This window comes from Octodon degus, unplaced genomic scaffold (assembly GCF_000260255.1).
Source record: "Octodon degus isolate 3935 unplaced genomic scaffold, OctDeg1.0 scaffold00084, whole genome shotgun sequence".
NCBI classification, from domain to species: Eukaryota; Metazoa; Chordata; class Mammalia; order Rodentia; family Octodontidae; genus Octodon; species Octodon degus.
Window position 1 is genome coordinate 7,601,416 of NW_004524660.1, and position 6,834 is coordinate 7,608,249.

The 6,834-nt window shown below is 39.7% G+C and overlaps 1 pseudogene; it reads left to right on the forward strand.

Annotated features, from left to right (window-relative positions):
* The first annotated feature begins 5,262 nt into the window (after positions 1-5,262).
* On the forward strand, positions 5,263-6,145 carry LOC101583922 (annotated as a pseudogene).
* Positions 6,146-6,834: the final 689 nt, after the last annotated feature.

Consider the following 6,834-nt stretch of genomic DNA (forward strand, 5'->3'; position numbering starts at 1 on the left):
AAGGTTATTAAATTAAAATGACCCCTTTAGGATGGGCTCAAAGGCAATATGAACTAATGTTCTTAGAGGAGCATGAAACTAGGACACAGCTACTTATAACAAAGAATCTGTGAAGACACAGAAAGAAAACAACCCTAGAGGGGTTGAAGCGAGAGGCTTCAGAAGGTGCCATCAGGCCTCTGCTCAGCCCTTTACTACAGACATCTAATCTTCAGAAATGTCAAATAATAAGCCTCTGTCATTCAAGGCAGCCTGTCTGTGGGGCTTTGGCAGCCCTGGTAGACTGACAGACACTGTGTGCTGTTAGAACAAGAATATCAGAAAATAGTGGCATCTCAATCAGTATTTTTATTTAATGGACAGGTATATTAAACACATCCTCTCCAGCTAGTCCTGGGTGAAATATTCACTTTACCCAGGAAATATCACTTCTGTAGTGAAATTGCACGTCCATCTACTCTTTGCAAAATTTTAGCTCTATTTCTGGATAACTTGAGCGTTCATTTATTTTCCTGCAACAATATTATTTGTGACGTGAGACCCACATTATTTTTGTTATTTTCCATTATTACAAGAGCAAAATAATAGGATTAGCAATTGAAATAAGATTAACATTTATAGGAGGTTGTCTGAGCAGACGAAGTCTATTTGATTGACTTAATACTCTGAAAATTAGTCCCACCAAATCATGAAGAAATTTAATTTAGTGGAGTCATTGAACTGTAGGACTTAATGAAAAACAACTTGAGATCCATATTTTGTAATTCTTGTCAGACTGTGAAGAAATTTCAGCATTTGCATTTCCTTGAACTTTAAAGGAGAATCATTCCTCGGCAGACTTATGTTGTGAACACACATTTCTTGGGACCCAAATGTCAACTATCATGGGTGTTGTTACAACTGATAATAACAAAAACTTAGCTATTCTTGCCTCTGTGAGCTTTTGTAAGATGTTTCCTTTAGCATGGTCACTGCTCTTCAGAGTTAACCTGAGATCGTGGGCTTTCTATGAGTCCTTCTCTGAATGGATAATTTACACGTGATGGTTTGGCCAACAGCTCTGAACAGGACAGTTGGACATGAAACAGCTGCAAACTCTTTCAGGGAAAGACATCTCCATCAAGGCCCTACTTGCACTACTCTGAAATTTTGCTGTGGTAACCACTGAAAGTACAAAGTTTAAAAATAAGTCTCTTATTATGTGAGGATCTTAGATTCTTGCAATTCCATCCTACCAATAAAAAAAAATGTGCAAAAACGATAACTCTTTTTGACCCTTAAAAGATGTGAAAAATCAAGGGAAACAACTACCTCTAAAACTTGCAAGACAGGCAGATTAAGAGAATACAACTAGAAACCCAGTCAGAAACCCACAAGCTGAAGCGTCAAAGGCATAGTTGTTGAAGATGGAAAATCTTAACTGATGCGCTAATGAAGGCTGAGTGTGGACAAGTCCAAAAGAAAAAACTCCAAGGGGATCCATGTTACGTTGTGGGGAGCACTTCTGTGTGTTTTACATCCAATAATTTGGTCACACTGCCACAGTAATTAAGAGATGTGATCACAAACAATTGTCAGAAAAAAATTGTCAGTTTTTTAAAATTTTATTGCACTGTGAGACACTCAAATACTCCGCACACTTGCTCCACCGTTTTCCCCATGGTCTGGAGCAGCTCTCGAGCACTTGTGTCGCAGGTCTAGCTGTGCTCTCCTGGCTGGCTTGATGTCCTGACCAAGGGCATCACTCCATGGGCAGTCTGACTTTGTGGAAGAGCCAGAAGTTGGGTAGTGCAGACCCAATGAATGAGGTAGAGAACGAGAGCATGATGTTTTCACAAGGCCAGCTTTCTGCTAGGAGGCCTTGGCAGCTTTCACCACATCATTCATTATGCCTCTGCAGATACTCACCAAGGAGAAACACCATAAAGATCCTACGGACATTAAAACACTAATAAAGCAATAAATAATTCTACACTGATGCATGTCACAAATAGTTGAGATAGCCTAAGTCCTTAAATGGAAAAGATCTGCTAAAGTCAAGAACAAATAAACAATGGAAATTGGACTAAATTGGTTAAAGAAAAAGCTACCTTTGGGGCTGGGGAGATAGCTCAGCGGCACAAGTGTCCCCCCGGCAAGCACAAGTTCTCGAGTTTGATCCCTGGTGCTGCACGCTCTGCTCCCCCGGAACTCTGGGCATGCCCTGCCAGCCCAGAACCAGGCATGCTTCTGCCTGTAATCCCAACACTAAGGAGACTGAGGCAGGAGAATCACTATGAGTCTCAACTGAGAAGCAAGACTTTCTACCAATAAATAAATAATAACTAACAAACTTCCAAAATGAAAAGTACCAGACCTCAAGTAATCTGTAAATTGCACTAAATACTTAAAGAAATGATGCCATTTTTAAAAAATATCTTTCAGAAGGCAGGAGCAGAAAGAATATTTTCTAGTTTCTTCTAAGAGACTAGATCACTTTAAGTGCAAACACAGTAATTATTTAAAAAATACAGAATAGTGTATCTTACAAATACAGAAATAAAAAAATCAACAAAGTATTAGCAAATCAAATAAAAAACATAAAATAAATTTTACCCTATGTCAACCAACTAATGTAATTCCTCAAGAGTCTAAAGAAAAAAATTATACTATAATATCAATAGATATAAATACATGTCATAGATACAAAAAACTCAATACAATTAAATTCATTCATGATAAAAATTTTCAATGTGCTAGGAACACAGACAAATTTCAGGAACTGCGTAAAGAATATCTAAACAACTACTATATTTAATGAAGGCCAGCCAAATGGCTCAGTGGATCAAAGTGCCCATTTAGGCAGACTCAAATCCTGGGGCTTCCATCCCCAGCCTGCTGTGCCGGCCCCACCCCCAGGCACACTGAGACAGCAGTTAGACTTGGTGTGGTGGCACACTCCTATAATCCCAGCACTTGGAAGGCTGAAAACAGGAGCATCACTATGAGTCAGATTTATGTAGTGAGATTCTGTAGACCCTGTACTGAATACATTTTTAAAAAATAAACCTATCGGGGCCAGGGAGATGACTCAGGGGAATAAGCGCTTCCCTGGCAAGTGCAAAGGCCTGAGTTCAATCCCCGGTTCCACCAAAAAAAATAAAAATAAATAAAACAGGCACTTTTAAAAAAATAAAAAAAAAAAACTCTATCATTATATTTAATGGTAAGAAAATAGAACTTTCCTTCACATCAGAAGAAAAGTAAGAATTCCCTCTTATTGAGTCTTAACGTTGTCCTGGAAATCTTGGGTAATAAATAACACAAAACAAGGAAATAAAATGTGTACTGAAAACTCATGCCAACACAAAGGGCCCTAATTAGCATCTTAAAACCTAAGAAAATACATGACTTAATTTAAAAATTGATGAGAAAATCTTAAACACAATGCCAAATAGATGTCTCAGTGGCAAGTAGACATATGAAAAATGTTTCAAATCTTACATCAGTATGAGAATGCAGGGCCAGCCTAATAGCTCAGTGGATTAAAGCGCCTGAAAGCAGACACAGCAGCCCAGGTTTGGCCCCCGGGCCTGCCCTGCTGGCCCTGCCCCCAGGGCATGCTGAGATGACTGGGCGTGGTGGCACACACCTGTAATCCCAGCTCTTGGGAGGCTGTAAACAGACAGATCACTACAAGTCCAGTCTAGTAGTGAGATCCTGAACACCCGGTAGACCCTTCCCTAAAATACAAAAAAAAAAAAAAAAAAAAAAAAAAAAAAAAAAAAAAAAAAAAAAAAAAAAAAGAGAGAGAGAATGCAAGTAAAAATGACAGAAGATGTAACATTTTTTGGAAATTAAAAATCTAAAACATAGAAAGTACCAAATGCTAGAAAAGATGTGGGAAAACAAAGTTATCACTTACATTTTGTAAGAATGTAATATGGAATAGCCACTTTAGAGGCATTTGGTTGTTTTTAAGAAAAATAAGTGTAGGATCCAGGAATCAATACCCGTAATACTGACCCAGAGTATCTGAAAACTTAGGTCTACACAATAACTTGCATGTGGATATTTGTAGCAACTTCATCAACTACCAAAACTTTGAAGCAACTGAGATACCTATTATCAGGTAAAAGGCTAAGTGTGGTGTATCCAATAAAGGAAATTTTTATTGTCAAAATAGTGAGCTACTCATGCATGCAAATATACTGAACAAGCTTAGATGCATATACAATGTGGAAGAAGTTTATCTATCTATCTATCTATCTATCTATCTATCTATCTATCTATCTCTATTATTCCAACTATATTCCAAAACTATTCTAGAAAGAGAAAACTAGAGAGACCATAAAAATCTGTAGTTGACAGGATTGAAGAAGTGGGAGGCATGAATAGGGACGACACAAGAATTTTAGGGCAGAAAACACATGATTCACAGTGTTGGGCATATGCCACATACACACGTACAAACATGTAGAATATGCAGGGGTGAGCCCTAAAGGGCTACAGGTGGACACAGTGAAGAGTCAGGGCAGGCTCTGAAGCCTAACAGATGTACTACTCTGCTGGGGTGCTGACTATGGGAGAACTTGCACCTGTGTGGGGTACATATGGAAAATTTCTATGCCTCTAAATTGTGCTCTGCCTTTGAAATATTTTCAGTGTTTTAAAAACGTAAATAATTTTCAGGTCAAACCTGGGACAAAGAATGTTCGCAAGCTAGAATTGGCCATGAACTACCAGTTACCATATTTGATTCAGAAGAGATACCTGACGGGGGGACAAAGTCGTCCCTTCCATTGCTAGAGTTGCCGTGAAATGCGTATGCTTCGACAACTGCACCCAATGTCCTCAATACGGAGCAAAGACTCGCCTGCTTTACATACGCCTTGAACTGTTAAATTTTAATTTTTTATGTATTTAGGACAGGGTCTGCAGGGTCTCACTAGACAGATTGGACTCATAGCCATCCTCCGTTTTTCAGCCTCCCAAGCTCTGGGATTACAGGCACGCACCACCACTCCCAGTCTCAATCGCTGTCTCTGCGCACCCCGGGCTAGGGGTCGGCACGGAACACCGGGGGTCTAACCCGGCTGCTGCGCTCTCCCTGAGCAGCCACTTTAATCCGCTAAAATATCTGGCCAGCCCTAAATTTTAATTATTTTTTTTCTTGTAAAAAAATGTAGTATTTCTGAGAGTGTGGCCAGGCGGCTCAGACAGAGCAGGGCTTTCCTTACCAGTGGACTAACCTGCCAGCCAGTCTCTCGTCTTCTGCTCACCATGGCTTCTTCTGATGTTCAGGTGAAAGAACTGGAGAAGCGTGCTTCAGGCCAAGCTTTTGAGCTGATTCTCAGCCCATGGTCAAAAGAATCTGTCCCAGATTTCCCCCTTTCCCCTCCAAAGAAGAAGGATCTTTCCCTGGAGGAAATTCAGAAGAAATTAGAAGCTGCAGAAGAAAGATGCAAGTCCCGTGAAGCTGAAGTCTTGAAGCAGCTTGCTGAGAAACGAGAGCATGAGAAAGAAGGGCTTCAAAAAGCAAGAGAAGAGAACAACAGCTTCAGTGAAAGGGCGGAGGAGAACCTGACCCACAAGATGGAAGCTAACAAAGAGAACCAAGAGGCACAAATGTCTGCCAAACTGGAGCGTTTGCGAGAGAAGGATACACACATTGAAGAAGTCTGGAAGAACAAAGAATCCAAAGATCCTGCTGATGAGACAGAAGCTGACTAATTTGTTCTGAGAACTGACTTTCTCCCCCTGCCCTTCCTAAATATCCAAAGACTGTACTGGCCAGTGTCATTTTTTTTTTTTTCCCTCCTGACAAATATTCTAGAAGCTGATGTAGGACTGTATAGGTAGATCCAAATTGTAAGATGTTATTTTAGGGGCTAAAGGGGAGAAACTGAAAGTGTTTTACTCTTTTTCTAAAGTATTAGTCTTTCTAATGTAGCTATTTTTCTTGTTGCATCTTTTCTACTTCAGTACACTTGGTGTACTGAGTTAATGGCTAGTACTGTATTGGCTCTGTGAAAACATGTTTGTGAAAAAGTATGTAGTGGCTTCTTTCAAATTGTTAGATCCTGAATATCTGTTCATTTTTCAATCCCAATTCTGTCCCAATCTTACCAGATGCTACTGTACTTGAATGGTTAATAAAACTGCACAGTGCTAAAAAAAATGTAATATTTCTGACGGGGACGAGTGAGTGTAAGGCAGTATTTGTGGAAGACAGACATTGGATTCCAGCTCCTTTGTTGGTCATACCTGTATCTCTGGAATCTTAGGTACCTAGCCCACGACCATTGCCAAAATAGCTTTCACTATATTGTAAGGAGTACATTTGTTTGCATGATCTACTGGTTTCCAGGGTATCTTAGTTTATAACGCCCTCACCATGTTATGCTATTTGTGTTGCTCTCTAAATCTTATGATAGGACTTGAGGTGACACAACAACACACTAAACCAAAGAGTTCCTTGACTGAGAATCTCTCTCTCTCTCTCTCTCTCTCTCTCTCTCTCTCTCTCTCTCTCTCTCTTTTTGGTGGAACCAGGGATTGAACTCAGCCCCTTGCACTTGCCGGGGAAGCGCTTATTCCACTGAGCCATCTCCCCGGCCCCTTCTCTCTCTTTCTTTCCTTCCCTCTGCATGCATATTCATTCTTGTTTACTAAATGAATATTTTTTAAGGGCCTGGAAGTTCAAAGACAGCCAAAGAACATACATTTAGAAACCGGTTTGTGTCTATTTGAATTCAAGTTCCCTTTATTGTCCAAATTAGATTTAATATGCTTTTTAAAGTGTTGAACATAATGAAACAAAGATTTGAGCATTACACAATTATTTCTTTTAAA